The following is a 19,170-nucleotide window of genomic DNA, read 5'->3' as shown; positions in this document are numbered from 1 at the left end:
GATTCACTGATAACACTGAAGAACCAGAGGCAGACGACAATGTGGAACTCACACCACACCTGGTGGACAGACAGGTGGAGCAACCTGAGGAAAGGGCAGTCTCAACAGACAGTCCAGGTGAGATACCAGCAATCACACCGAACGAAACAGACAGCCCAGGTGGGATGCCAGCAATCACATCGAATGAAAAACAGGTACCAAGGCAAACAACTGAACCACAACTGAGACGCTCCATGCGAGAGCGCAGATCACCTGAGAGACTGAATCTATAAAGGCAATAAGACCTTGGGGGCGGGTGATGTCACGTATCTCACATTACTGTATATAACTGTATCTTACCTTGCTATACATGACTGTGACTGGATATGACCTGTAACAATAAGCATACCTTACCACCAGGGGTGTACTTGCAGGAGACACTCCATACCTGTCCCACTGAGGTATATAAAGGGAGGTCTCAGGCAAGTGCAGCACTGGAGAGCTGGAATTAAAGGTGCAGGTCCTAAGTGACCTTGACTTCAGCATGTGTCTCGTGTGAGTCAGTACTTTAGAGTCAAGACTTAACAAGTTGGATGGGGGAATGGAGGTTGGGACGGCAGGAAGTAGTGTGTGACCGTGAACTGGGGCTCGGGGGAGATGAGAGCCTTTGTCTCACTGACAACTATATCAATCATTTCATAGCTATTTAGCAAACAGAATAGAGTAACAGACAGTACCAGTGCATAGCCATAATAGCCCACATTTCTCTGCAAAAAGTGAAGAAAATTCCCCTTGCAATTTTTACCAAAATCTGTCAGTATGCAAATGATGAGCTTAGGTCATGCTAGGAGCTCACTACAATTATTACTATAAGCCTGACCCTGGAAGTCCTGGCATGGCTACAACCTGCTGAGTTCACACATAGGGCTCAATTTTCCCGGGTCATTTATGCCGTTTTTTGGCATGCGCCATTTTTTCTGCCGTATTTATTTTATTCCAAGATTCCCCCTGGGATATGCGCCAGTGTAACTGAATTAGTTACGATTTTTCGAGGCCAGTTTTTTTTTACTTTCCCTCATGTCTGCACCGGTTTTTTCAATTTTTTGCAGTTTGGCCAACATTTTTTCCTCATAGGCCGTCGTATCTGGTCACTCCCAAAAAACCTTCTGGGCACTTAAGAAAACCAGCACATATTCACAAATTGGCGCTGAAGGACATCATTGTTTTTAAATTGAAGATTTTGGAGGGTGTCAAGAACACTTTCAATATCAATAATAAAGTTCAACTTTTTTTACCTGTCAACGTAGAAGTGTAAGTTTTCTCATTTTTTTTACTGACTCACATGTCACCACCGAACTTCTTGAAGCAGGGCTGGAGGGTCGTAAGTTTGGCTGTCAGAATCAGCCCTATGCCCGGACACAGGGACTCGGGGCTTGGCTGGAAAACAAGCCATGGGCGGGGGAGGGGGTCGGGGGGGTGGGGGCGGAGGAGAGAGAGAGAGAGCAAGATGCCGATTGGAAGGCTACGCGCCCGGGGAGTGAGATGCTGATTGGAAGCCTTCTGCACTGAAGACTGCAATGAGTGGGGGGGGGGGGGCAGGAGGGGGAGGGGGGGGAGAGAGAGAGAAGCGGAGAAGTCACATGACTCCAATTAGTTAAGAGAGGGGAGAGAGGAGAAGTCACAAGACCTTTGGGTGTGGTCCATCCATACAGACCTTGGGAAGAAAGAGAACTGCGAACCTGTCCTGCCTGCTTTCCTGCTGTTTTGAGCTTCTTTCAAAGGTAAAATTTAAGTATGACAATGCCATACGTGATGCGAGCCATCTGTATCATGGTGCTACATAGGAGACAATTGATTTGACTTCATTGCATCAGGAACATCAGAGCCCATAGGGTGCTGGGCAGGAGGCCTTACCCACCTCGGATATATTGTAACAGGCATTCGTACCTTCACCTGAGTGATGCAGACTGTGTCAGAAGGCTGTGTTTCCACCAAGAAGTTGTAACTGAGATCTGTGAGTTGTTCAAAGCAGACCTGCAACCTAGAAGCATCAGGAAAACTGCTTTGATAGTTGAAGTGAAGGTTACAGCTGCACTTTCATTCTATGCCTCCGGATCATTTTAAGCTGGGGATGTGTGCACCATCTCTCAAAATGTAACATCTGTATTCGCCAGGTGACAGCTGCACTGTATACGCAGAGGAATGACTTCATAAAGTTCCCCATGACTGCCCAATCAATCCATGACAGGGTTGTGGACTGCTCCAGGCTTGCTGGCTTCCCAAAGGTACACGGCTAGATTGATTGTACCCACATCGCCTTGCGAGCACCTTTGGAGGATTCCGAGATGTACAGGGACAGAAAAGGCTTCCACTCCATTAATGTACAGATTGTGTGTGACGATATGCATCGCATCATGGCAGTTGATGCAAGATACCCTGGGAGCACCCATGATGCATTCATCCTACGCGAGAGCGTTATATCTGCCATATTTCAGCAGCAGCCAGAAGGGCAGAGCTGGCTACTGGGAGACAAAGGGTATGGCCTTGCCACCGGGCTTATGACGCCCCTACATGTAACCCGGATGGAAGCTGACTGTGAATACAACATGTCGCACATTGCGACGCGCAGCATCATAGAGAGGACCATTGGCATCTTGAAACAGCGTTTCCAATGCCTGGACCATTCCGGAGGCTACTTGCTATACTCACCTGAGATTGTCAGTCAGTTCACTGTTGTGCGCTGCATGCTGCATAACTTAGCCATCATGGGGCAGCGGCACCTGATAGTGGAAGACCCACCTGCGGTGAGAGAGGCTGATGATAATGATACGGAATATGCAGATGACAAGCAGGAGGAGAACGACGAGGACGAGGAAGCCATGCAAGTGCCTGAGGCCAGAGCACGACGACGGAGGAGGGCGGGCCATCGTGCCCCGTTAACGATTGCTCAAGCCTTGCGCCAGCAGCTCATCCGTGAATGCTTTACTGATGCCTGAGGGCTCAGCGACAACTATTCCACATGGACCATGTTTACTGTTTGGCGCTGTTCCGTAAAGTTGTGTTGTGTTCATGGAAATTATTCAGTTTTAATGTAAAATATATTTTATTCAAAAATTTGACAATGTACTAAACTTAACTTCAATAAAATTATTCTTGTTTCAGACTTTACTTCAAGATCACTCTTTAAGATCACTTAAAAACTTTAAGATCACTTATAAACTTGTAAATTTACATAACTTACAAAAAACTTTTAATTTGAAAACGGTTACAACAGTAACAACAATAATAACAACAACAACAACAAAAGCAGCAGCAAAGAAAGGCTGCACCCACCCATCTCTCCTCCACCTTATTCTAAGACCGCCCGCTGTGCTTTGTCTTGGACAGTCCACCACCCCGGCCCGCAGGCGGTGGCACAGTGTTTCTGGGCTTGGTACCAAATTTATTCTTTCTAATATCTCTGGTATTGCGCACTTCTTGAGGGGTGTGGGGGAGGAGGGGGGCATCAGCATCAGGCGGCAAGTTGGAGGGCCCAGGCAGAAAGTTGGAGGGCCCAGGCGGCATGTTGAAGGGCCTGGCTTTGGACTCTTCAGAGGCTGGTGTGGGGATTGGAGTGGGAGTGACAGTTGATTCTGTCAATTGGCGCGGGGTCTGGGTGTGTTCCCTTATTGCAGCAGCTAACTCCAACATGCCATCCCTCATGCTTCCTGACAGTGTCTTAACGGCCTGCACCATTCCCTCCCTCATGGCCAGTGACATGGTTTGCACTACCTCTGACATTCCCTCCCTCATGGCCACTATTCTCTCACTGATGGTCCAGGACATCGTTCCCATTCCTCGTGTCATTGCTGTAACTTCTCCCGACAGTCCCGCTACTTCATCAGTCATCCCACTGATGGCATCCAGGAGTGATCAGGTAAGGTCAATGCTCTCCACACTCAATGACATCATCTGGACCACATCTGTTAGACCCTGCACCTCAGGAGAGCGCGGTCGAGCTCTACTTCTGCTCCTCCCCACAGCACTCCACCACTGGGACCTGCAGCCTGCGACGATGGGGCCCTGGATGTGCCTCGCTGCACCCCACCACTGGAACCCGCAACCTCGGAAGATGGGGCCCTGGGTGTGCTTCGCTGCACCCCACCACTGGAACCCGCAACCTCGGAAGGTGTGAACCCATGGAATGTCCCACCAGTACTCAAACCATTAGTCACAGAAGGGGTTGTCCTTAAACAATTATTTTGCTTCGGTCTTCACACAAAAACCATGCCAAAAATTGCTGGTCACGGGAATGTGAGAAGGGAGGACCTTGAGACAATCACTATCACTAGCGGGGTAGTGCTGGACAGGCTAATGGATCTCAAGGTAGACAAGTCCCCTGGTCCTGATGAAATGCATCCCAGGGTATTAAAAGAGATGGCGGAAGTTATAGCAGATGCATTCATTATAATCTACCAAAATTCTCTGGACTCTGAGAAGGTACCATCGGATTGGAAAGCAGCTAATGTAATGCCTCTGTTTAAAAAAGAGGGCAGACAAAAGGCAGGTAACTATAGGCCGGTTAGTTTAACATCTGTATTGGGGAAAATGCTTGAAGCTATCATTAAGGAAGAAATAGCGGGACATCTAGATAGGAATAGTGCAATCAAGCAGACGCAACATGGATTCATGCAGGGGAAATCATGTTTAACTAATTTACTGGAATTCTTTGAGGATATAACGAGCATGGTGGATAGAAGTGTACCGATGGATGTGGTGTATTTAGATTTCCAAAAGGCATTCGATAAGGTGCCACACAAAAGGTTACTGCAGAAGATAAAGGTATGCGGAGTCAGAGGAAATGTATTAGCATGGATCGAGAATTGGCTGGCTAACAGGAAGCAGAGAGTCGGGATAAATGGGTCCTTTTCAGGTTGGAAATTGGTGGTTAGTGGTGTGCCACAGGGATCGGTGCTGGGACCACAACTGTTTACAATATACATAGATGACCTGGAAGAGGGGACAGAGTGTAGTGTAACAAAATTTGCAGATGACACAAAGATTAGTGGGAAAGTGGGTTGTGTAGAGGACACAGAGAGGCTGAAAAGAGATTTGGATAGGTTAAGCAAATGGGCTCAGGTTTGGCAGACGGAATACAATGTCGGAAAATGTGAGGTCATCCACCTTGGAAAAAAAAACAGTAAAAGGGAATATTATTTGAATGGGGAGAAATTACAACATGCTGCGGTGCAGAGGGACCTGGGGATCCTTGTGCATGAATCCCAAAAAGTTAGTTTGCAGGTACAGCAGGTAATCAGGAAGGCGAATGTAATGTTGGCCTTCATTGCAAGAGAAATGGAGTACAAAAGCAGGAAGGTCCTGCTGCAACTGTATAGGGTATTGGTGAGGCTGCACCTGGAGTACTGCGTGCAGTTTTGGTCACCTTACTTAAGGAAGGATATACTAGCTTTGGAGGGGGTACAGAGACGATTCACTAGGCTGATTCCGGAGATGAGGGGGTTACCTTATGATGATAGATTGAGTAGACTGGGTCTTTACTCGTTGGAGTTCAGAAGGATGAGGGGTGATCTTATAGAAATATTTAAAATAATGAAAGGGATAGACAAGATAGAGGCAGAGAGGTTGTTTCCACTGGTCGGGGAGACTAGAACTAGGGGGCACAGCCTCAAAATACGGGGGAGCCAATTTAAAACCGAGTTGAGAAGGAATTTCTCCCAGAGGGTTGTGAATCTGTGGAATTCTCTGCCCAAGGAAGCAGTTGAGGCTAGCTCATTGAATGTATTCAAATCACAGATAGATAGATTTTCAACCAATAAGGGAATTAAGGATTACGGGGAGCGGGCGGGTAAGTGGAGCTGAGTCCACGGCCAGATCAGCCTGATCTTGTTGAGTGGCAGAGCAGGCTCGAGGGCCTACTCCTGTTCCTAATTCTTATGTTCTTATGTTCTTTGTCACCTCCAAGAACGCACCTCCTCCAAAGTCAGTACAACAGTGGGAGCTTCATCCAGCTCTATCCCCTGCCCTCCCGTCACCTCCATGTTCTTGGTCTGGAGGGTTGGATTGGAAGATGTTCTTCTCTTCAGGCTCGTCTGCGTCTGAATCTTCTTCTGCATCGTCAGGGTTGGCCTCAGAACAGTCAAATGGTTAGCAGCAGAGGAGGGGGCAGGGTGGGTGGCATGAGTAGGCTCACACATCGCAGACCAGGCAGCAGGCTGATTTTAAGGACCATGATGAATTTGCAGGACTTACCCTCTCCCTCGAGTGTGGGCCCAGCTTGTGCAGTACTGATTGCTCTAATCTAGGCAGGACCCATCAAAGCAATGACCCTCTCTTACAAGGTTGTCAGTGGGTGCAGATTTGCTGGGCCTCCTCCTGTTCGAGTTCATTCCCTTTTATTATGTGCCACCTTCCTCTGCAAAGATGAAAACATAACTTTTTAAAGAGGGTGTCTTTCTGCTGGGTGGGACATATGCAGATTGTCACATTTACAATTGCAATTGCATTGAACAACTGAAAATATTACTTACACTAACTACTTGACCAAGGTCCTGCCACTTCTTTTTACACTGGCCTCCAGATCTTATGTTGGTCACCATTGCACAGTAATCTTCTGCATCTTGGTTCCAGCATTTTTTCATTTCTTTGGGTGGAACTTTTACATGACCTCTGTTGTGTCCAACTCCTGTCATCTGTTCTCAATCACCGTAACTAGTGCCTCAACTTCTTCCAGCAAGAAATTCTTGGTCCTTGCACCGTGTTGCATCTTGTATTGCTGCAGCTGCGATTTTTCCAATGCTCTCACACAGCACTCAACATTCTTACACACACAACTGACTCTTTAAAAATGGCCGATTGCCAAATCAGAGCTGTGCTGCGCATGCGCGTCCATTGCAACAACGTCAAACACGTAACTTTTTTTTCTGTGCATGCGCAGAACTTGCGGCATTGTTTTTCGGCGAAGACAGCAGGCTCCACCCCTCGAGGCGACTGGACACACTGCACGGTGCCAAATTCGAATTATACATCGGGGAAACTTTGGCAAATTATTTTTGACGCATTTCTGACCTAGAAAAACGGGCGTAACTCTGGCAAAACGCCAGAAAACGGGTTTGGGAAAATTGAACCCATAGACTCAGAAACGTGCACTATTTTGTGCAGGGGCATTTAGATACAAGTTACTAAGTTCAGGATCAAGCCTGAGCTATTGATACATTTTTGGGTTCTTCATGTCATGTTTGTGATATATATAGATGGGTGGTCTTTCTATATTAGTGCTCTTTAAACAGTTTAACTTATTTCCAACTAACAATCTGAATCATTTCAGAATAGCTTAGCTGTGCATCAGGATATTGCCAATAAGTTGTACTTTTTTGTGTTCCACAGAATCTGCTTTTCATTATTTATATGTAATTTCCTTTTCGTTTTTGACTTTTATTAGGCATCATGTTACTCCACAGCTTGCATTTGTAGTTAATCACAGAATTCAGTTTATGTTTGGAGATGATTTGACATCTGTAGCTCTAGCACCTACTGGTAAGTTTGCACACTGGTGCATAAGTGATTCTGCTCACAAATGTATCTTTGTTCCACTTAATTCTTGGATGTATATTCATCCGATCATATTTTACCAATGGAATCACTTCATTCACCGAATAAAATCTTTTTTCAAAGTTAATGTATAACATATGTTGAACAGTGGGATCACTGGAACAAGGAGTGGGGGTTGTTGCATAATGTGTACCATTTGTAAAATTTGTTTCATATGGTTTGTGGGAAGCTGGTATGATTTACACAAATGTCCTTATTTCAATTCTACATATTTTCCTGCCTTCCTTCCAGTTCCAGCTGCTGAATCATCGAATGGTGTAAACACAGCTGGAATGGATGGCAACAGAATTGTCTAAATCTCCCATAGTCACTGAATTAACTTTCTCAAGGGTCAGTATTTTTTATTTTCTACAACAATTTCTTATCCCCTCTCCTGAAGGCCTTGGGTCTTGATGGGTTACTTTCCCACAGGCTCTTGGAGACCTCCTATGTCTTGCTGAAGTAGTCATTCTCTGTGTGTGAGCCTAGATGGTGTTTGGGAGACATCACAGGGGATATTAAAGTCAAGGCCAACATGTTCGAACCTGACATACACAGTCACCACACACACAACACATACACATGTTTCACCAGGAATCACTGGATAATCAGAAATGGAAATCCTAGCTCCCCTACTAAAATCAGCAAACTCAATGCAGCCTGGGATTGAACGTGAGATCTTCTGGTGTCTTTATCCCCAATGATATGACAACCCCAGTGGCTGAAGAAATTTGTCCAGGCAGAAACTGAGCCAGAACCCATGAAGGTCATAGGCTGTGCCAAGTTATTCAATCTCAGCTGGGACAGGAGCAAGGTAACTACCATTAGCCTCACTGCATTTAGTTCAGTAAGTGAAAAATGGGCCAGGTTCCTGCTTCTGACTATTACCCAGCCTTGCTGGAAGTTCATGTATATGGATTTTGGTTAAGGATAAGATTGAGCTTAGCTATGGTAACCCTTCGCCTGGTTCAAATAGCCTATTATTGCACTGTCAAATCTAACACATGTATAATACTTCATTGGCTGCGAGGGGCTTTGGACATCCTAAGGTTATGAAAGGCACTACAATGATGCAAGTTCTTTCTTTCTTTCTTAGTGGCCAATTGTGCAAGTTACTGAGGGTGGGTGGGCAACCAGTGGAGCCATAATTCATTAAGGAATCAATATTTTCAGGAAAGAGAAGAGAAGAAATTGATAAGGAAGATAAAATCTCTACTCTACATGATGCATGTTTAAATTAGAAATAACTGCTGAGTACTGCAACTTTGATTTGCTGACCTTTCACCATAATATAGGGTCATCTAATTGACACAGATATTCATTCCTCGTGAAGCACAGATCATGAAATGCTGAGTGCTGGAGGTCGGGGTGGATTATCCACCAGCAACAGCGCTTAAAGCGGTTGTACTACAGAGATCACCACCGCAGGTTGGGGCTATAAATAGAGCTGGAGCGCCGGGTCCTGGAACATCGTGGCGGAGGTGCGGTGACTGAGGGTACAGGGCCCAGAAGAGCCGAGGGCCCAGGGGCAGCACAGGCCAGCCCACACTGCGATGTGTGCGCGCACTAGGTCCGTGCAGCAGAGCAGGTCTCCAGTCATCCTGGTTAATCCTCGCCACTGGATAAAGACCTAGCTCGGTCAAACCCGTGTGGTGGCTGATGTGCAATGGTCACCACGTGTTAAAATAAAATCCACGCACAGGCATCTTCCACCCCCTCAACTGGAGTTCAGGACTGGAACATCGGGTCCTTCATTGAAACATCTGTGAACTCTCATGGGAGCAAGTCATCCTCGTTCGAGGAACCGCCTATGGTGATGACTACAGAGAGTGGCCAGAGTTAGACACGGAGGGGGAATGGCACCACTTAGTGGCACTGCATTAGAGATCCTGGTGCAGGAGGTCTTGTAATGTCTTGATGCTCGTTTTCAAGGAGAGTTTTACAATTAATAATGAAAAAGATAAACTTGTATAATGTTGACTGTAAGACACCTGTGGGCAGCCGCAACTCGGCACCGCACAGCACCCAGTGTCACCCATTCGTACAGTGCCGAACAGTTGCACGGATATGTGCGTAGGGATGTGGGGGCATTTTGTGAGTTTCAGAATGGAGCACCTAGTAAGGCATAATTATGTCATAATTGTAGTATAATTGCACCAAAGAATCATGATAAATTGCTGGACTATTTCAAACTGTGCAAGTCATTTTATATTGGACCGAAAATTGCGGCCTCGCTGTATCTGTACGAAGTGTGCACGGACTCGGCAAGGCCTCGCAAAAGCCGGTTTTCAGGGCGCGATGCGCATGCACCCAAAACCGGCTTTTCCAATCTGTCAAAATTTCTTCAGACCGATCGAAAGCGTCTCCACAGGATTAAGATTGGGCTATTTGCCCAATTTATGTCCAGCGAATGTCCTTCAAGCTTTTACACCCGGTGCAGGCGCATAGCCTACTTTTGCCAGCATAACACTTTAAAACATATAAAAATTAAATGTAATCATTCATTTGAATGTTAAAAACCCTGTCCATTAAGGTAAGTTTATTTTTAAGCCTATTAAAACACATTTTAAAAAATTCCAAAAAATATTTATTTTCTAAAACGTTTAATTACATTTATTTTCAATTAATTTTAAATATGTGAGTTTTTATTTTTTTATTTATTGTGCTGTGTTTCTTGTTTTAGGGGTTTATTCTCAATGATACGAATGGGAACTCGTACAAACAGAGCTCCCATTTTTATCAATGAGAATACTAGATAGTGATTGGTGGTCCAGGTCTGCGTGGTTCCAACATAGACTTACGTAGCTGGAAGACAGATCCCCATATGCTGCACAGTGAATGAAGGCCTCAGACCAGAATCCTACGGTTTCCAGGACCAACAAGTAACTTCGTAGATTTTTTGGGGTCAGTTGCGTTCGTACGAAGGAAACCTCCGACTGCTATTTTCCCCCCATTAATTCTACTTTGGCTGTGTTTTTTCTTACTCTTTCAGAGGATGTGAGTGTTACTAGCAAGGCCAGCATTTATTGCCCATCTCTAGTTGCTCGTGAGAAGGTGATGATACAACTGAGTGGCTTGCTAGTCCACTTCAGAGGGCGATTAAGATTCAACCCTGTTGGAATGGGACTGGAATCACATATAGGCCAGACCAGCTAAGGACGGCAGGTTTCCTTCCATTAAAGACATTATTGAACCAGTTGCTATTTTTACGACAAATCTGACAGCTTTATGGTGCGTTTTACTGATGCCAGCTTTTTTATTAAAAATATGTGTGGAGGCCCCCACAGTAGATACTGTAAAACAAAGGCAATCTCAATGTACCCCATGGTGTAGCACTAAGACAAGGAAACCCAGAAGGTCCCAGGTGCAAGCTGAATTAGCTGATCTCATATCAGGTGGTCGTAGGTCTGTACTGAGTTGGTTGAGCTCTGAACTCTCACCAGGAAGACCGAGGTCTGTGCTGGCATGACAGATACAGGATTTGGTTCGCCACAATTTCTCTTGTCTCCCACAGACTACAGAGGGAAAATCTGCCTGGGTTGCCACTGCTTATCCAGTGAATCCATGCAAAGGTTATGGAGGAATTTTTCTCAGCAATCCTGCCTGAAATTGAACAAGCTTGTGAAAGAGAATGTTGGAAAATTCGGGCAGTACGGCCGACTGCTGCCTCATGGCCCCAACCGAGGTTTACGTCCCCTGTCCCTGCCGGGACTGCGGCTAATTGCTCTTTCTCTATCTGCTACATATAAATGGCAGCTGGAGTGTGGGGGTTGGGTGAGGGTGAAGCTAAGCCCCCGGTGGATTTACCTACTTTCCACCCAAGTTACCACCGCTTCCCAGACCAGCCATGTGGAGGTCATTTGTAAGCCCCAGGAAACACAGGTAAAGGTCCAGAGTTTCCCCAGTGGAGGGAGAGGCCTTATAGCAACCTACTGTCTCTCCAGGTGGCTCCACAGACTAAACTGCTGAAGGCCTTGGTCTCAGATGAGACCTTAAGTGAAAACCTTCATTCCAATCTTCATAACAATTCTGCCCTTTTAAGGCCTCTCACTATCTTTCTGCCCTTGCACTGGCTGGCTTCCTCTTGATAGTAGGAAGCCCACTATGTGTATGTAATGAACCCTGCCCCAATAAAATTGATCAAGGCTGGGACAGATATGAAGGGGCAGGAGGAAGTCTCAGCTTCCTGCAACTTTGCTCCAAAGATGAGAATCCCACCCCCACGTGTCTGTGGCCATCCAGGCTGGAATCGGCTGTGATACCTGCCGTGGTTAAAGAGCCTGTCAACATTCACTGTTTATGCTCTAACACAAAGATGGGTACTTGGGGGAGGTACCAATGGTAACCATTATACCAGTAAAAGTCTCTTTCAGAATAGAAGATGTCATGTATCTTACATTATTATAAATAACTGTATCCCAACATGCTATACATGACTGTAATAAGATATGACCTGTAACCACCAGCATACCTTACCACCAGGGGTGCACTTGCAAGAGACAGGTATAAAAGGACAGGTCTCAGGCAAGTGCAGCATTCCAGAGCTGTGAAATAAAGGTGCAGGTCCAGAGTGACCTTGACTTCACTACATGCCTCGTGTGAATCTGTACTGAGGGGACAGGACTTTACAGTGGCGATGGGTTACGGGATTACAGAATCCACAGAATGGCGAACAACGGATCAGATGAAAAGTACAATGCGGGAGACAATTGGAAGGACTTTATAGAAAGGCTCCAGCAAAGCTTTGTAACCAAAGACTGGTTAGGTGAACAAGAGAAGAGCCCATCTCTTGACCAGCAGTGGCTCGAAAACATACGCTTTAATGAAGGATCTGTTGGCACCCGAGAAACCAGCAAGCAAGTCGTTTGAAGAATTGAGCACACTGGTAAGAGACCACCTGAAGCCAGCGAGCAGCCTACACATGGCCAGACACAGGTTCTACAACTTCAGACGCTGTGTGGGCCAGAGCATACCCGACTTCGTGGCGGAACTTCAGAGGTTGGCTAGTTTATGTGAGTTCTCCGATGAACTGAGGAGAGAAATGCTGAGAGACTTTTTCATTGAAGGAATAGGCCATGCAGACATATTCCGAAAGCTCATAGAGACCAAGAACCTGACCTTAGAGGCAGCAGCACTGGTTGCACAGACATTCTTGGTAGGGGAAGAAGAAACGAGGTTGATTTACAATGCAGGTACGACAACTAACAAAATATTGGAACAAGAAGTTCACAGCACTAAACAAGCTGCTACCCCCACACACAGACAAAACCGGGAGAACAGGCTCTCGACAGCAGGCAGAAGCCATCAAGGGCCACAGGAACGGCCGTTCATACCTCATCAACCCACAATGCGAGCAATCAACTACAAACTGAGAGAAGCTCAGGAGAGATTAGCCAGATGCAGCTCATTCTTTGGGAACTCTTTGAACAATGGAACAGGTCTGTGCTGGAGGTGTGAGGGTGAGCACTCATCAAGGGGATGTCGATTTCAGCAGGCTGTTTGCAGAAATTGTGAATATACAGGGCATTTGGCCCGCATGTGCAAAAAAACGGCAGCTCGGCTGGTATACGAATCGGATGGGTCGGAAAGCGGACCAGAAGATGGTGGGGACAGTACCCAGGACACCGGTGTACAGCGGGTCAACACGATCAATGGCCGCTGCTCCTATAACAGGACGCCTCCTATAATGATGAGGGTCCTACTCAATGGGATATCTGTCAACATGGAGCTGGATATGGGAGCGAGTCAATCTCTCATGGGTGCTCAACAATTTGAACAACTGTGACCGCATAAAAGAGGCAGACCAAAACTCACAAGGATCGACACCAAACTAAAGACCTATACCAAAGAAATCGTACCAGTCCTTGGCAGCGCCATGCTCTCTGTCACACACAAAGGGACAGTGAACCGACTTCCCCTGTGGATTGTCCCCAGAGATCCCCCAGCACTGCTGGGGAGAAGCTGGCTGGCAAAACTAAACTGGAAATGGGATGAGAGGAACGGACCTCCTGCTCAACAGTTATAAAGCGATTTGAACATCTCTTTCAGCCAGGTGTGGGCACTTTCAAAGGGGCCAAAGTCAAAATCTACATCACACAGGATGCTAGACCGGTCCATCACAAGGCCACAGGTGTACCCTATGTGATGAGGGAAAAGATTGAACACGAACTAGACAGGCTTCTGCGGGAAGGCATTATATCACCTGTGGAATTTAGCGACTGGGCAAGTCCCATCGTCCCAGTCATGAAGCCTGATGGATCCGTACGAATCTGTGGGGACTACAAATCTACCATAAACAGAGTCTCCCTACAGGACCAGTACCCGCTGCCCAGAGCGGAGGACTTATTTGCCACATTGGCTGGAGGTAAACTTTTCTCAAAATTAGACCTCACATCTGCATATATGACGCAAGAATTGACCGAGGAATCCAAGCTACTCACCACCATCAACACACATCGAGGCCTTTTCATGTACAATCGATGCCCATTCGGCATCAGGTCAGCAGCTTCCATATTCCAGCGCAATATGGAGAGTCTGCTCAAGTCCATCCCGGGGACGGTTGTATTTCAAGACGACATACTTATCACGGGCAGGGACACCGACTCCCATCTCCGTAATTTGGAGGAAGTATTAACGCGGTTGGATCAGGTAGGCCTACGATCAAGAAATCCAAGTGCCTGTTTCTCGCACCCGAGTTTGAATTTTTGGGCAGAAGGATTGCCGCTGATGGAATCCGCCCAACAGAGTCCAAAACAGAAGCAATTCGCCTGGTACCCAGGCCCCGGAATGTCTCAGAACTGCGCGCCTTTCTCGGGTTACTCAATTACTTTGGGAACTTTATGCAGAACTTAAGCACGCTGCTGGAGCCTCTCCACGTGCTACTCAGGAAGGGGTGCGATTGGTTTTGGGGGGACGCCCAGGAACGCGCCTTCAATAAGGCACGCAACCTTCTGTGTTCCAACAGTGTTTTGACTTTCTTTGTTCCAGGTAAAAAGCTAGTTCTCACACGCGATGCGTCAGCATATGGGGTCGGGTGCGTTTTGCAACATGTTAATAGTGCAGACAAATTACAACCCATAGCTTATGCCTCCAAGTCATTTTCGCGGGCGGAGTGCGGGTACGGAATGGTAGAGAAGGAGGCGCTCGCGTGCGTGTACGGTGTCAAAAAGATGCACCAATACCTTTTCTGGGCTAAGTTCGCATTAGAAACCGACCACAAGCCCCTCACGTCCCTCCTATCTGAGAGCAAGGCAATAAACGCCAACGCCTCGGCACGAATTCAACAGTGGGCACTCATGCTGGCGTCCTACGACTATACCATAAGGCACAGACCAGGCACAGACATCTGTGCCGACGCACTCAGCAGGCTACCCCTGGCGACCACGGAAGAGTCTGACGAACAGGACTGTGAGATAGTCATGGCAATCAATGCCTTTGAGTTCAAAGGTTCGCCCATGACGGTTCGCCAAATCAGAGCCTGGACAGCCAGCGGCCCCACGTTATCCTTAGTAAAAAGATGTGTCCTAACCGGTGACTGGGCAGAGGCTCACGATGCCTGCCCCGAGGAATTAAAACCCTTTCACAGGCGCATGCATGAGCTATCACTACAAGCAAACTGCCTGATGTGGGGCAGCCGAGTAGTCATGCCTCTGCGAGGCAGAGAGGCATTTGTCCAGGAGCTCCATCGCGAGCACCCGGGGATCGTTCTCATGAAGGCCATAGCCAGATCCCACGTCTGGTGGCCTGGTATTGACGCGGACTTGGAGCTCTGCGTCCGAAGGTGCACCATTTGTGCCCAACTCAGCAATGCCCCCAGGGAGGCTCCACTGAGCCCCTGGCCCTGGCGTACCAAACCGTGGTCGCGGGTGCACATAGACTATGTGGGCCCATTCATGGGCAAAATGTTCCTCGTAGTTGTAGATGCATTTTCAAAGTGGATCGAATGCACCATTTTAAACTCGAGCACAACCTCCACCACTGTGGAGAGCCTCGCAATCATGTTTGCAATGCACGGAATCCCTGACATATTGGTCAGCGACAATGGTCCGTACTTCACCAGCGCAGAATTCCAAGACTTTATAATTGACCACGGCATAAATCACGTCAAGACTGCACTGTCCAACGACCAGGCGGAGAGAGCAGTGCAAATCATTAAACAAGGCATGCTTAAAATCCAAGGTCCCATGCTGCAGGGTCGCCTGTCGCAACTGCTGCTGGCATACAGATCTCGTCCGCACTCACTGACTGGGATCCCCGCTGCGCAACTGTTGATGAAAAGGACTTTAAAAACAAGGCTCTCATTAATCCTCCCAGACATGCACGAAATCATTCAGGCAAAGCGCTGTAAGCTGACTGAGTATCATGACAGAAATTCGAGGGGGAGATGGAATGAGATAGGGGACAAAGTGTTTGTACTAAACTATGGCAGGGGTCCCAAATGGCTTGCATGGACAGTAACGGGCAAGGAAGGAAACAGGCTACTGGTAGTACAAATGGACAATGGCAAAACCTGCCGGAGGCATGTAGACCAAGTCAAAAGCAGATTTACCAACAACACTGCGGAACCAGAGGCAGACTACAATGTGGAACTCGCACCACACCTGGTGGACAGACAGAGGGAACAACCTGAGGAAAGGGAAATCCCAACAGACAGCCCAGGCGAGTCAACAACAATCACACCAATCGAAACAGACAGCCCAGGCGAGATACCAGCAACCACACCCAAAGAAAAACAGACACCAAGGCAAACAACTGAACCACAACTCAGACGCTCCACGCGAGAATGTAGACCACTTGAGAGACTGAACCTATAAAGACAATAAGACCTTGGGGGAGGGTGATGTCATGTATCTTACATTATTATATATAACTGTATCCCAACATGCTATACATGACTGTAATAAGATATGACCTGTAACCACCAGCATACCTTACCACCAGGGGTGCACTTGTGAGAGACAGGTATATAAGGACAGGTCTCAGGCAAGTGCAGCATTCCAGAGCTGTGAAACAAAGATGCAGGTCCAGAATGACCTTGACTTCACTACATGCCTTGTGTGAATCTGTACTGAGGGGACAGGACTTTACAGAAGAGACAATTGGAATCCTCTGGAAAATACATTGGCAATTTCCAGCATGCTGGATTATAGAAACATGGAAACATAGAAAATAGATGCAGGAGTAGGCCATTCAGCCCTTCAAGCCTGCACCACCATTCAATATGATCATGGCTGATCATGCGACTTCAGTACCCCATTCCTGCTTTCTCTCCATACCCCTTGATCCCTTTAGCCATAAGGGCCACATCTATCTCCTTTTTGAATATATCTAACGAACTGACCTCAAGAAGAGAATTCCACAGGTTCACACTTCTCTGAGTGAAGAAGTTTATAGGTGAATAAAAAGAAAAACTGTAGATCAGCACAACAGATGTGAGTACTTCAAGGGTTAATCCTCATTTGCAGAGCAAAAATATAAGCGCTGCTCTACACAAGAAATAAATACAGGACTTCAATCACCTTTTATATGCATGGCTACACAGAGCAACATTTGCAATGCAATCAATCTGTGAAACACTTACTTCCTCTCTTCGCTGGAGGTATGTAACCTGGGATTGAGCAGGACTGTAAGCCAAACGAGAAAACTGCAATTTCTTCTAGAATAATGTGAAGTGGTAACACAATTAGCCTCTCTGCTATCAATCAAGATTCACAAATTAAAACCCTCAACTTCAGCTTTTATAATGAAGAGGGTTGAGAAACAGAAATTTCAAGCAATATCAGTGGAAAATGTCCACATTGTCCATGTTGTTAATGTATTATTACATCGTGCGGGTCACGTTAGTCATTGTGTTTCCATGGAAATCTCTCCCTCATGCTCATACTTCATTTGCCCTTTGAGAAAATTATGCGTACATCAAAAATGTGTGAGTAAACTGTGCTCAGCACTTTCCATTCACGCACTTAAATGTCCTTTATGCAGTTTGAGTCTGCATTTCATCAGAGTGGCATTTTTAATATATTGGGTATAACCAGCATTTGCAAAGCTGTGAAGTAAAGTCAACTCTAATCTGAGGCTCAGAGTCCATCTACAATATTTGGGTTAAAAAAAACAGCAGCTAGAAAAACATTACTCCAAATGTGAAAAGATCTGTTCAATTTAAATTTAAATCCCACTGCACTCAGCAAATTCCTTTCTGGAGTATAACTATTAGAACAGAATAAGGCATACTATTGTTAGGGATAAATCTGAGAAACTTTGTAGTCTTTTATTTTTCCCCTCCAAACTATTTTCCAACATGGATGTCTGGTTCCAAAATTATTTAATATAACACATTAAGTAAGTGGATATTTCAAAATTCTGATTCCTTAACAAATTATAAGTTTGTGTTATTTACAATGTCATCATCATAGGCAGTCCCTCGAAGCAAGGATGACTTGCTTCTGTGCCAAAAAGGAATGAGTTCACAGGTGTTTCAATGAAGGACCTAATATTCCAGATCCCGAACTACATCTTGGAGGGTGGAAGATGTCTGTGCGTGGATTTTTTTAACATGTGGTGGCCGTTGCACACCAACCACCACATGGGCTTGACAAAGCTTGGTCTTGGTCCAGTGGCAAGGATTACCCAAGACGACGAGAGACTAGCTCTGCTCCATGGACTAAGCGCGCACACATATCGCAGTGTGGGCTGGCCTGTGCTGCCCCTAGGCCCTCGCATCTTCTGGGCCCCAGAGTCACGCCTCTCCTGGGCCCCGGTCACTTCCTCCTACAAACTCTTGCCGCTCCTTCGCACCTCCTGCTGTGCCTGCCCACACTGCAGTCAGCGACCTGACTTCACAGCCGTTGCTGCTGCTCCCTCTGAAGGCCCCGGCCTGCTGATGATCTTGCAGACCGGGACAGCACCGATTTCCCTCTAATGCAGCCTTTCAATTACAGTTGAAATGTGTCCTTTATGTCCGGTGGGACCTTTTCCTCTCTCCAGATTAGACAGAACAGCTTGTGCGGATGCTCAGGAAGAGCTTTATGTCCAATCTTGTAAATCTCTCCAGGAATGCCACTTTGCCATTATTCATAGACCTTATGGCGGCCTCTATTTCCCCGATGGTTGGTGTAACATCCAAGATGGCAAAATTGGCCTCTTGCAGAATGCAGTCCAATGCTTCCTCAGCAGGAGGCGATGCAGTGTTGAGTAACTCCTCAAAGAGCTGCATTCATTGTTGGCATATTAACATTATTCGTGATTTACCAGCTCTGCTCTTTGCTGGTACCATCACATCATGATGTGGATCCGAGACAGCCTTTACTTCTACATAGAATATCCAGGCAGAGGGGAGGGTGCAGCAAAGAGTGGCAAAATTGATAGGTGGGATTAGGCATTTGAGTTACGAGGAGAAGCTGGGCTTGTTTTCATTGGAGAAGGGAAGGCTCACATTGATCTTATTGGAATATTCAAAATCCTAAACGGTATGAACAAGATGGAATTTAGTGGGGTAACATTTCCACAGCAGTTCTCCCGATCTCCCACTGAACTCCCGTGGAAACGCAGGAGAAATGGCGTAAATGACCTGAAGAAATGTATCCCAATATGTTTAGTATTGTTGCA

Source organism: Pristiophorus japonicus, chromosome 17 (assembly GCF_044704955.1).
Source record: "Pristiophorus japonicus isolate sPriJap1 chromosome 17, sPriJap1.hap1, whole genome shotgun sequence".
Classification (NCBI taxonomy): domain Eukaryota; kingdom Metazoa; phylum Chordata; class Chondrichthyes; family Pristiophoridae; genus Pristiophorus; species Pristiophorus japonicus.
Note: the sequence above shows the minus strand (reverse complement) of the source record.